The 13,143-nt window shown below is 33.5% G+C and overlaps 2 protein-coding genes and 1 long non-coding RNA gene across 7 annotated transcripts in view; 2 read left to right on the top strand and 1 right to left on the bottom strand.

The window, feature by feature from the left end:
• The window catches only part of LOC126927581 (A disintegrin and metalloproteinase with thrombospondin motifs 3-like), a 239,304-nt gene that overhangs the window by 85,010 nt on the left and 141,151 nt on the right, over window positions 1–13,143 (top strand). The window lies entirely within an intron of this gene.
• LOC126927579 (uncharacterized) overlaps window positions 1–13,143 on the top strand; it is a 113,303-nt gene that overhangs the window by 94,004 nt on the left and 6,156 nt on the right. The gene's annotated exons all lie outside the window — the stretch shown is intronic.
• On the bottom strand, window positions 14–878 carry LOC126927587 (uncharacterized). Of its 4 annotated transcripts, XR_007715666.1 has the most exons (4): window positions 807–878; window positions 629–678; window positions 196–327; window positions 14–113 (listed from the first exon to the last, which is right to left on the bottom strand). It is a non-coding gene; the product is annotated as an uncharacterized LOC126927587 (long non-coding RNA). The 4 variants fall into 4 exon arrangements; XR_007715665.1 differs by lacking the exon at window positions 629–678 and having other exon boundaries at window positions 807–869; XR_007715664.1 differs by lacking the exon at window positions 807–878 and having other exon boundaries at window positions 629–732.

Below are 13,143 nucleotides of genomic sequence, written 5' to 3'. Positions count from 1 at the left end.
ACAAATATTTGACTTTCTGTTTTAATATACTGCGGGCACGAGAAAATATTTGCGCGTGTCCATATTTTCCAATGAACCGTTTTCCTATCAGCTTTTATATTTCAAATCAAATCCTTATAATCGTATGAAAGTACCATTAAATAATACCAAGTTTAATACGTGTATCATGTATTTATATTCATATTATTTAAATACCTTTCGTAGTCACTGTATAACTGCCATCTGTGGATAATACATAATTCTCTATTTATTCCTTCTGTAGCCGATATTCCACGACATGCATTATTTATTGATTTGTACGTGTGTCCACAATAGGTAGATTTCTCTCTATGTGTATTCATAAAAAAAAATTCGTTGGATTCAAATCAGATGATGGACGAGATTATTTTATTGGACACGTTTATTCTATCTATTCTATCGAGGGTTCGATTTAAACGTTCGATTTAAATGTTAAATAAAAAGTACGGTATATCAAGTAAATAGGATTAATTATTGGATCTACGCTTATCAGATATTTTATACTTCTCTCATTAAACATGTACTACAAATTTACGGAGTTTTAGATTACTTCCTTGTAACATTCTCTCTCTCTCTCTCTCTCTATATATATATATATACAAATATGTACATATATGTAAGATAGTAATCCGGGGATAATTCAGGGATCTATTCTGTAGTCTGAAAATCGAGTTTTTATTATGGAGTAAATAATAAAATACAAAAATAAACAACAATTAATATGCGTCTATAACAATAAATAATACTTATATAAACGGGAAATAAAAAGTCTTTAGTACAATGTTTACCTGAAAATCGAGAATCGATTTTCAACGTCCTGAGCTACCGATCTTCCTTCTTCAGTCTTTAAAATTTTAAATAACTATTCTGTAACCTTGTCTGTCTCTAATGTAACTCTCTGTCCGTCCGTTCGCGAAAAATTTGCTTCTTAAAATGGTCGTCCATAAAATAAAAGAAGGTCTGTCCGTGAAACACAGCCTGTCGTGCAACCCGTAAAACAAAAAGAATCCCTATCCTACAGGAACTCTAGGGAGTTTACACCGCCCCTCGAATGGGGAGTGAAACAGATTCCCTTCAGATCCCCGATTACCGTTATCCACTTCATATATGGAGTTTGAAATCCTTCTTAGAATTATGAAAGGTCCTTTCCTCATTTCTTCCAGCTTATTTCTATTCATTTTTTTTCCGTTATGGGTGAAGACCATATCACCGATTTTAAATTCGTGTTCTCTTCTTTTTTTATCGTATTTTTGTTTGTTGATTTCGAAATTTCTTGTTGAGTTTTTGAATGCTTCTTCTCTGTCTCTTTTTAGGTTTATCTTATTCTCCATTATTTCCTTAGGGACGATTTCAATCATTTTTCCATTCAGTAAATGATTTAGGGCAAACCCCGTTACACTGTGTCTGGTGTTATTGTTTTCTTCTACGCTTTCTTCTGTGATTTCTGTCCAGTTTCTCTTATTTTTGTCTGAATTACATCTGATCCTGTTTACTAATGTTTGATTTACCCTTTTGTTCAGTCCATTGGAGGATGGGCAGTCTGTCGAGGTGAAAATTAATTTAATGTTCCTTTTCCTCCTATACTCTTGAATTTCTTTGGATGTCATTACTGGGTATCGGTCTGCAAGGATAATTTTTATGGAATCAGTTTCTCCTGTCGAGTCTATAAGTTTTATGATATCTTCTGTGTGTTGTGTTTTCGATGTGGACATAAAAACAACCCTTGAAAAATGATCGATGAGTATGTGCATGTATTTCTTTGGTGAGTTGTTATTGGGTGAAATCGACCTGGGAAATTCAGTGCTTCATAAATCACACAAGGTTGTTTCTTGGGCAGTGGCTCTGGCTTTCTGTCCAATCTTGCGTTACTCCCTTGTGTTTTTTTTCCCTTCGTCTGATATTGCCCCAAGAATCCGATTAACTCATTTGTTGATTGTACTGTTTCTTTATCCATTTTATCTTGAATGTGTATGGGTAATCCAATAACAATTAGATTTATCCCTGTCTCTTCAGAAGTCTTCCTCCTTACTTCCAATATTAATCATTCCTTTTTTATGGCATATTCAGTGAATGAACCTGAAATGTATTTAAAGTTATAAGCGTATCGTACTGCAGACCAACCTTTATTGCCAGAAGCTTTTTGAACTGCCACCTTCCAATTTTCCCAGTTGTATTCTTCATCCTTCAGCAGATTTGCTTGGTACCATTCTGATGCTGTTTTTCCCAAATATTTCTTCAAATTCTTGATCCTTTTTTCATCAGTTTGGATTTCGTATTTTTCGTATTCGGTTTCATACTCATATTAGAGTATGAAAGGGATCCGTATGTGAAATATGAATATTTCATACTCCAATCTGTGGCTTTTTGCCTTCCATCAAATTGTTTTATGACAAAGTCTGTGCCTTCTCTCTCATGCATGTTTTGTTTCTGGAAGATCTCTAATAATGTTTCTGTTTGAAGATTGGGCTTTTCGACTTCGGTCTTTATTTTCCTTGTGGGGATGATCTCCGATTCTTCTAAGTAAATATCTCGAAACACGAAGTTTAAACTTGTACCGATGTATGACGCTGCCGTTGCGTCATCCATCGTGAGTGCAATGTTTCTGTAATGGCTTACCTTGGTTAAGCTGTTTGCGGCTTTCTTCACTATCGATAAACTGAATAATCGCGGACGATGATCTCTTGCTTGATATTCTGGAGGAAAGACATCACATACTTCATCTTCTGGTTTTCTTATGGATTCTTATGCATTCTATTTTCTCCCCCTTGCGTTCTCGTTCATGGCGATACGTAGCTTCACTTCTAACGGCATGGCGTAGTGAAAATCGATTTGTAAGATCGTAATTTGGTGATAATTCAGGGATCGATTCTGTAGTCTGAAAATCGAGTTTTTATTATAAAGTAAATAATAAAATACAAAAATAAACGACAATTAATATGCGTTTATAACAATAAATAACAATAATTATATAAACGGGAAATAACAAGTCTTTAGTACAATGTTTACCTGAAAATTGAGAATCGATTTTCAACGTCCTGAGCTACCGATCTTTCTTCTTCAGTCTTTAAAATCTTAAATAACTATTCCGTAACCTTGTTTGTCTCTGATGTAACTCTCTGTCCGTCCGTTCGGGAAAAACGTGCTTCTTAAAATGGTCGTCCGTAAAACAAGGGAAGATCGGTCTGTCCGTGAAACACAGCCTGTCGTGCTACCCGCGAAACAAAAAGAATCCCTATCCTACATGAAATCTAGGGAGCTTGCATATATATATGTATCCTTTTAAAATTCTAACAAATTATACAGATTCATAAAAATATAGTTAAAGACTTTGTAATATTGTGGTTTTTAAATACACATATATAATTTTTAAATAAATGTTAAATTTCTTCCGACTATTCGTATCACATTACGATTATGCTCTTTTAGTTCTATAGCTTACGAAGTTAGTTTAGAAGTCGAGGCTTACCTCACAGGCTTACACAAAAGTATTGGTTGAAGTTTTCCTATCAAAAAAAAAAAAAGTAAAAAAAAGGAAAAAGTTGTAATCGCTTTAATCCGCAGGTTGTAGTTAACACGTTTGTGTTTCGATTTAAAAGTTAATTCAATTAATCCATAATATCGAAATGTTGCTAACTGTTATTTTATATTTATTTTATATTATTTGATATTCAATCGTTTGATGAATACCATAGATATCTGATATTTAATCATTTAGATGAATTTCATAGATATGTAATATTTAATCGTTAGATGCGTTCCATCAAAGTTTAATATTCATCTGCCCACGTTCTCTAAGGGAAGATTTGATATAAAATAATTTTCATAACGTTTTAAGACATTTATAAAATGATTACGTAACACTTTATGTTAATTTGGAAATTTAAATAAATTAGAGAATTATCAATACCATTCGTTGTTATAACGATGCTTAATAACTCGGAATACAAACAGCTTTCAAGTAATCGGATAAAATTTATTATGCTGCCAAAATAAAAGTATGATTTATACAAGGTAAAATCTCCTTTGTAAGTAGTGTGATGCTCGCAATGTCAGGCACACGAAGTATACGCGCATATTATATCACGTAATTTCAGCTTTATTCCATCTCTTAATCGCTTGGTTTGAAGAAGCCGTAAGTAACAAGCGAAGCCATAGCGTAAAATAGTTTTATTAAACTTGTAAACAGATATAAGAAATATAGTCGTAGTATCCAACTGCAAGTTCAAATGCGAAAAATAACGTTCGGGAAAATTTGTGACATGGTGAGAAATTTTATACTCATATCCTAAATTGATAACATATATATTATTTGTAGAAAATTATATTTATTTGTATATATGTAAACGTAATATCTATTAATGAAAAAGTTAATTAAGAAATATCCTATTATTATTACTATTCGTATCTATTATTTTTCATTTAATAAAAAACTAGTGTACACCAACTCATGTTCATTCTACTGATCTTATTTTTACGGTTCGAAATATATATATCGAATTTCGATTTTCCATCGTGTTTCGCTTATGATTCATAAATATTAATTAGCATGCGATTAATTGGTGTTATAATTCAGAATGTTCGATATTCATTTACATTTATATTACTTTCACGTTATAGTTCAATATTTAACGTTGGTTAAATATTTTATTATTTGAAAGACTTGTGTCTATACTTCATATGCGACAAGAATTGAGAATTCTTCACGTTTTTTAATTTAACGATCCTACTTTTATTTCAATTAAATCTCGATTCTTAAACTTTCATTTATTCGCGTCAAAATTAAATCCTAAGCTTCAATCCTACGCTTCCCTATGTAAAAACCTTTTAATCCTTATTTTTCGAATAGTTTGCGAGAATTGATCTTCGCGCAAGAATTAACGCCACTCAAGTACTAATTGATTCCATCTCCAGAGCGCTTAAGTGACATTCGATTGTCGCTTGAGTAGTTCTTATCCTCGCTGTAAAATACGACAGAATTTCGATTCCTCGATCATTAATTACATTATGAGACTACTTTCTCACGCTTTTCCATTCCACGCCGTGATTCCGCTCGCCTAACTACTCTTTCGTTATAGCGCCGATCAGACTTTCAACAAGCTCACGATTAATCTCGATAATGAAATTTCCATCACTATCGCAATAAAAAAGATTATTCTACGTTAAGCTATATCTTCTTTTTTTAATTGACAGAATGCATCGATACGTTGATCGCCACGTGTATTTTATAGATTTTGGCCAATAGATCGAATAGAAACACAGAGTGTGATTCTACGTGAAAAATAAGAAAGATAGGAAAAACACCTGGTATGATTTATTACAATTAATTTTTTTTTCATCCGAGGATCGAAATTGAGGATTTAACCGGTGTACTGAAATTTTTACAAATTTTATTCCACATTTTCCACTCGGTTTTTCACGTAGAATCAGTAATTGCTCGCTTCTGCCGCAATATTTTTCAGCCCATTTACATTATTAAAAGAAACGTTTTACTTTTCCAAGGTATTGTATTACATTCGCGCACTCTTCTCCGACAACGTTACCTAATTCTTCATATCGTCGGAAATTCCTTGGCCCATTATTCGCGTTTCATTCGTTGGAAACTTGCGTTAATTTGTTCGCCAACTGGAAGTTACATAAGTCCGTCGATTTTTATTTCCACGAACTGTTAGAATAGGATAAAATTTTGTTGCCATAAATTGTATTTAACGCGGAGTTATCAACCACGAGCAATTGTATAAAGCTTATTACTTATTGTATAGAACTTTTACTATATCGTAGATCAATAACGTACTAAGATTATGAAAATTTATGATTTATTTATGACTTATTTATGACTTATTATTTATTATTATAATATTAAGACTTATGTACGCGACTCGAATATTTATGTATTCTCCTTCAATATCCTTAATCCCTTCGATATGACGTATAAAATTTACAAATTGCCATTTTAACACAATTCAAATATAGTTCGCGTGGACTACACGCGAACGATGTGGTTTCGAATTTATTAACTAAGCGTTATACGTTCCTCAATGTGGACATTACTTATGTACATGGAATGTACGATTATAGTTAGAAACGTGGCTGAAAATACAGATTTGTTAATGGTATAAGTTACAGTTGCACAATGATGAGTCATAGCAGATGAGATTACCATAACTTCGAATATAACTTTTATCGTTACAATTCTATGTTAACGTTGTATTTGCATCTGACAGTTTGTTGAATTGCGTGATATCACGAAGATGGCGAACTAAGTTTAACTTGGTTTAAGAATATAAGTTTAACGATAAGTGAAATCTACCAGTTTCTTCTCTTTTTTCTTCTTTTTTTCTTTTTATTTTGCTTATTTCCTTATTTCGAGAGTTTCGTATAATTCTCATCTATCCAGGAATAATTTAAATGTAGAAAACAATTCAACGAAATGAGAAATATACGTTTGTTTCATGTGCGATTAAAAAATTGCATCCGACGAATTTAATATATCAATTAATAAGTATTATATTTGTTTGGAATGTTATTTCTGCAAAATTGTTTAGAATTGTTCTTTGGATATTTAATAATACGTATCTTGTAAGTTAACGAAGATACTCGCGATTTGTTGTTGTTTTTTTTTTTTTTTTTTTATTCATTAATGTAACTATTACATACTGCTGTGTCCGCTAAAATAAGTTCAGATATTATGGAGGTTTCAAATACGTAACGACAAGAAGATATTGTGCCTGGAAAATAGTAGTAAATGTTGAATATGTCGATGTTAAAACGTCTTTAATATATTCGGTATAAATATATCGAATTTAATTTATTTTCAAATTACATTATTATTTAATGCTCGCGATTAACAACCATTTCCAATTACATATTTAATGATGCATCTATTATCAGAACTTATTAAAACATCGCATCTCATCGAAGATCACGTTATTCTGTGATTGTTTCGTACTCGCTACGTTTTATGTACGTACACGTAATGAGAATTAAAATTTATCGAAGGAGGAGCTGCGGTCTGCGAATAATTTTTTAACAAAAGCGAAAAAAAGAATCGTGTTAAATCTAACTAAGTATCTCTGTCTGTTGTTACAAATATTACGTTAAAATTGTGTACGAGACGAATAAATCGTAGAGAAATGGGGAATCGAAGAGGCAATTATGGCATAGAAATTAACAGGAAAAAATAATCTTATCTGTTAATTTTTATAGGATAGTTTGCTTTTTAATTTTTATCTATAGGCATAAGAGTAACCATTAGAAATACTTATAGAAATTTAATGGAATTTTCTGTTAAAATTACATCTACCTTGATTGAAGGAAATTTTAATTAATTTCATTCTTAAAACTCAACGAATCAAAGTAAATGCTTAACATTCGTCATACATTAATTGAATTCGCTAAAATTGATGTACCAAATACATTTCACCATGATGAAAATGTTTTAACGTTTGCATCGATATAATAGCGTTTGTACTGGTGTATTTATCGATGATATGTTTACTTGAAATACGTGAAAACAAAGTATAGCTACAACAGACTGTGTAAAAACAGAATGTAAATTATTGAACGTACTTTCGTACTGTGACGATAAATCGTGGGGATTGTTAATGAATTATTATGCACTCGGTAATAAAATACGCTTGCAAAATACAACATCTTTTTGCATGGAAGCTTTGATATTAATATTAAATATGCAAACAGGATATACAGCGTGATGAAGGCTATTCATTTAGTTTGCTTATTACTTTATAGAATGTTATAAACGTTAACTTCATATAGTTTAAGAAAATTATCACGGAATACACGTCACGTTGCACATGGAACATTTGCGGTGACATTTCAAAGGCTGATTAACAGAATGTTATTATTGTGCCGTAGAGAAATACGATTAGTGCGCGGAATTTACTCGAAACTATAGTAGAAAAATGGTAATACGGCGTTTATTTAATTAGAATTTCATTTTACGTTTTAATCATTCTTAAGCAACCTTCCTCTTCTATATTTGTAAAAGAGGAAACGAACACCTCGCTTTTTTTCTTCTGGTAACTTCAATCTTGTAATTTTGCTAATAACTTAACGTTATAATAACTAAGATTAATATATTGTATAATAAAAATCCGTAATTCTTTCGAAGATTGACGTTATGTAAGGGTAAAGCTGTAAGTAAACGTTGGTTTATAGATATGAACGTTAACGGTATAGCAAACGTTTATTAAAGTAATAACGCAAATAATAAATGAAACATTTCCTTAAAAATGAAAGCATGCGTTGATCGAATGCAGTTGATTGTTACGTTTGACAGCCTATAAAATTTTTCTGAGAGTCGTGTTAAATAATGAACGTAAAAAATATTACTTTTTGCATGATTTATCATTAAACATGTTTGTTTAATAGAGCGAGTAAAACAGTCCCGGAAGGATTTGAGTTCTCATCGACCCTTTTTTCCCAGAAATTACGCTCTTGGTGCAACAATTTCAACAATTTTCAGCAGTTGCCAAAATTATTTTAATACAACTTTCAGCTGAAAAATTGTAAGAAATTGTTAGAATTTAATATTAGGAAAAAACGTAATATCGATGTTAAAAGAATTTATAAAGCGACACAGAAAGGACTTATTAATTTCTCGAAGGCAATTGAAAAGAAAAGCATGTTTCTGTTTTTGGGAAGCTTTTAAAGTCAGGTGTTCCATATTAAGTGCAATTAACTTGCAAATATTTATATTTGCGCAGTTCCTTCATTTTGAAACATTCGCAAAATTTGCTGCATATTTCGTGTTCGTTCCATCTTCCGAAATGAAAATAAAAATTTTTATTCAATGTCTGAATATATTTCATTATATTCCATCTTTCTCATGATTGAAAGTTTCTTCTTCTTTTTAATAATTATATCGTAGCAAATACACAAAGATATTCATATTCATACACAAAGATATAGATATTCATACACACAAATCATAAGATATTCATACACAAACATATTCAAGATATATATAGATAAGATTTATTTCATCCTCTACGTTTCCTAAACGTTTCATGGACTTTTGCATTTTTAAAATTCCCACAAATGCACGAACATCCGCGATCTAATAATCTAACGATGAGTCCGCTATTTCGGAAGATATTTCTATATTTTGGGTAAATCGTTGCTTTGTAATATTTGACATAAGAGAAGCTCGTTAACGAACGCGTAACGTCAGATATCCACGTTTACCGCGACTCTTTCAGGAGAAGAACTTTGCAGCTAGGAGAGTTTTAAGGAACTTTTAATTTAGAAGAATTTTAAAGAACGACCGTAACATGTATATTCCGACGCAAATGTCGTTCCTGATAGGAGAATCACACAGTCGAGTTCAGCAATCGAATCGATGTTCAACAGATGCGAGGGCAGAAGCAGACGAAGAATAAAGAGAGAATAAACACGCACTCGTTAAATCAGCGCAACGAGTAAAGTAGATCTAGCCATTATTCCGTTCTGAAAAGGAAGACGAATGGAAGAGGAAAGGAAGGTTCAAAAGAGCATCGTTCGCTTTGATTATTGACACACGCTCACGCTAATAACGGTCATTGAAAGGCGAACGGAGAATGAGAATTATTGAAACTTGGAAATATCGAAAGCTTGAAGCTTCGCTAATTAAGAGAAGTCAACTGTCATAAACATCGATGAAGATCCTATCGACGGAAAGTTAGGAAATTTAATCTTTTCCCTTTACTTTTGACTCGAACGCGAACAGTTTGATCTGTTTCTCGTTTGAGGAACGACCTAACGAGTATACAGAGTCTTTCGCGTACATTACTCGTCGGAAGTTTCGAGTCATTGCGCGTTTCATCAAATTTTGCAGAATTTAAAGAATCGAAGACTTCGCTTTGATAAATTTTTAATTAAAGAAACGTATAGTCGAGTGCAAGCGATTATTGCTGATAACTGTAACATTTATTTTAGTAACGAAATTGACAGGAGATTTGGCATAGATAATACAGGAAAAGTATTTTAAGCTTTCCATATACGAGGGAGAAAAAGTTTAATTATTTATATCGTAAAGTGGCGTCAGGGAAAACCGGTGTCTTATTTCCTGAATCTGAGTCTTCTATCGAGTAAACGTTCCTCTTTAATAAAATCTATAACGTGTTAGAACGATACAACAATTTTAGTTATTCCGTAGAGTATTACGACAACAGTCTTAGACCATTTGCATGATGATCAGGATCTCATGGTCAAGCAGAGAAGTAAGTGTCACAGTGTAAAAGAAAAATAGTATCGGTGCATGACGTAGGGATGATGTACGGTGGTAAAGCGAAAGCTGAAGGACATTCGAATAAAAAGAAATAATAAAAAGAAAATAGTTATCGGTTATACAATGTGAACAAAATTACGTACGTGTTTAGAGCAACGACGTTGCCTACTACAGTTGTACGGTAACGAGCCTTTAGAATTTAAAGCCTGGATATTACTCTCGCGATGCTCGTCGATTATACGATGGACATTTTTCTAATAGTTTACAGTAAAAATATTCCTACGTCCAATAGATTGAATTTCAAGTTGAAAAATAATATTAGAAAAGACTGAAAACTTCACGATTCCTAGGATTACGTGTAACATTGCGTCTGCGGAGCCAGAAAATTGATCCACCGATTGGTCTCAAAGGAAAGTTATTTATAAGTCAAAGAGTATCGTATTGCATCGTTCTTTCTTTATTCGAAGCACTCGGGAACGTTCGCTGTAAACATTTCCATTGTATCGCGATCAACGAAGAATGATTCGTTTCGTAACTATAATCGCATTTTCATCCATAATGGACAAGACGAAACAAAGCGAAAGGAAAGTTGTACGTTCTCAATTACTCCTATACGGAACAAAGATCAGAAGTTATAAGTTATAGTCATAAGGGGCGACTTAATTGAAAATTACTTGACATCACGCGTTGCTCGAGAGCGAAGTTACGCGGATGTTTATATCGTCTGGGAGTCCCAGAGCAGCAGTTAAGGGTTAATATCGAGAGCGCAGCGATGGTAAACGTTATAATAATACAAAGTTCCGATATTCTCTAACTCTAACCATTCTACAAATTTCATCTTTAAACGGTATCGTGATCTGGTCCTGGTTTAACCAATTGGCTGTTTTCCACGAGTATACTCGTCACGAAGAGATGGCAGTATTTTACGTTACGACGAGCCCCGTCAGTACTAAATTGAAAAATAAAACAGTCGTTTCGTAACAACTTAATTCTATATTATAACAGCCACCCGTACTCCGTGTTCGACGAGTATACTCGCCATCGCTTACTGTTCGCGACACACTTTTAGGTACACGCTTTTCAAAGAGGTCGCAACCGCTAACTACTAAACTTTTTTATTCTGACATTGCAATTTAACAAGAATAAATCAATATTAGCGGCAATTTCAGTTCTATCCTTGGCACGTAAATACAATATAATTTACCTTTAACGAAAATGAATGCAATTATTCGTAATTATTCGCGATACTATTTACTTATATATTTTCCTATGTTGTCTTACGACAAGAGGATCAGCAGCAGGGTTAATTTATCAGTGTAAAAATATGCGCAAACTTCCACGATCCAGTTATAACACGCGATATAATTCGCTATTTGCTTAGCTCGCTTCGCCAACTGCCAGCCTCGCTATCTTTGTCCATGAGGATCTATTAAGAGTATCATTTTAATTACACGTTGGTCGATCGAACGGCCAACGAGAAACGCGGCCGACAATTTTGATTAAATAGCCGCTAGCGTTACCGAGAACACGGCTCGTGTAAAACAATTTCGTCAGACAATTTTGGTTATCGGATTTGTTCGGCGAGACGCGGAAACAAACCGGCTTTCACCTCGTCAAAGGCTACGTTTCACGCGAAACTCGCGCCAGTTACAGCGTTAACTTCCTTTGTAGTATTCATGGTGAAATCGCCAATTCATTTCCACCGTCTAACGAGAAAGACAAAACGGACGTATTCTCGGTGAACGCTTCCCTTTCGCGTCTCTCCCGTTCTTCGCATCGCTCTGCTTCAACGCAGTACAACCAGCCAGCTCTCTCGTTCGACAGCTGACAAATTGCCTGCGTAACTTGTTTGCCGCGACCGCGAGAACTATGTTTTAAGTCGAATGATCGTCAGATGTTACGAACAATTGGAAATTATCTTCATTTCCCATATCGCTGGCCGATGCTCACGATCTGTTCAGTTTGGAAAACATGGAACAGCTCGCTGGACGATTAGTTTGAATTTTACGGAATCGCGTTTGAGGTGGAATATGCCGAGATCGTTGATGTTCGACTGCTCCCACGAATACTCTGGTGTCTGTACGTTTTATCAGTCGAACCTAACATTTCTCAGTGACGGATAAGTTTCTTTTTAAAAAATCTACACATTCTTTTCTCTGTTCGATAGAATAGAATTCCGATAAATAAGAATTTGGTATGAAACTAACAACGTTCCAGTCGTACAGAAAGAAAATAGAATTTAATTAAAAAGGTGGGAGGTGGTGTAAGAATCGGCGATAGAATTCATCAAGAGTACGTGACGTTGGAAAAGCTACAGTCACAGATGTTAGAAAATGGAAACGTGATATTGAGAATTATGTAAAGCACGTGGATTGCTCGAATGATGGGGTAACTGTGGGGAAACCTTAAATACACTAATGTAATGGGATGGTTTCGTTGTGATAAAGACGATAATAACGACGATTTTATACAAATGGAAACAGCCAGCTAAAACGATAATGGAGAGGCACTTTCCCATGCCGAAGCACCCATGCCATTCGAAAAAGGGGCTTCGATCGTATAAAATTCACCGCGCAAAAGCTCCCAGGTACAGAGAAAATGTAATTTTACGCAGTTATTAAATTTACGCAGTTATTTCTACCGAAAGAATCGTGTGACGTGGTGCTTAAAAAGATATGGAATGTATAAATATTCAAAAAATCAATTTTATAAAATTAAATCTATCGATCCATTAATAGGATTAAAAGAAAGGAATACATCCGAAATGTACACAAAATTGAAGGAAAGGAAGATTTGTATAAAAATTGTAATAATACGATGCAGCAATTTCACGATACCATTTAATTAAAGTGGGTGTATATTTTTTTGAGAGCATCCTCTGTACATCAGAAATATATTAC

This window comes from Bombus affinis, unplaced genomic scaffold, assembly GCF_024516045.1.
Source record: "Bombus affinis isolate iyBomAffi1 unplaced genomic scaffold, iyBomAffi1.2 ctg00000160.1, whole genome shotgun sequence".
In the NCBI taxonomy this organism is placed as follows: domain Eukaryota; kingdom Metazoa; phylum Arthropoda; class Insecta; order Hymenoptera; family Apidae; genus Bombus; species Bombus affinis.
The sequence above is the reverse complement of the archived record's forward strand: the minus strand, read 5'-3'. Positions and strand labels throughout refer to the sequence as shown.